The sequence below is a fragment of the Penaeus monodon genome, chromosome 32, assembly GCF_015228065.2.
Source record: "Penaeus monodon isolate SGIC_2016 chromosome 32, NSTDA_Pmon_1, whole genome shotgun sequence".
In the NCBI taxonomy this organism is placed as follows: Eukaryota; Metazoa; Arthropoda; class Malacostraca; order Decapoda; family Penaeidae; genus Penaeus; species Penaeus monodon.
Genome location: NC_051417.1, coordinates 6,525,353 through 6,525,806, shown reverse-complemented (window position 1 = coordinate 6,525,806; position 454 = coordinate 6,525,353).

The following is a 454-nucleotide window of genomic DNA, read 5'->3' as shown; positions in this document are numbered from 1 at the left end:
ACAACCATTTTTCCTAGTGAAAATTTTGTCGAGAATGCATGCTCTTATGATAATGATATCGACTAATCTACTCATATGATTCCAATGCAGTTTAAGTATGTATCTGAGCACGTTCTATGTACACAGCCTGATTCATCTTACGTAATCACGAAAGCATGATTATGGAATATATCAACATATTACCTTAGCAACTGGGATCATCGTACTGCCGAAAAGAAAATCCGGTTTTAAGATAACCCTATCACTCACAGAAACCTGAATATACCGTTATGTCGTAATTTTGCCACTGAAGGACCAAGCATTTCCTAGGCGTAAAACTATGTAGCATTGTTAATAAGACAAGCTTAAAATATATTTTAGAGGAAATAAGATCTTTATCTTTAGAACGCTTCCGCGTGTGATGGCGGTAAACATCTGCGAGAGAAATTTAGCCACGAAAGATTCCAGAAGCAGA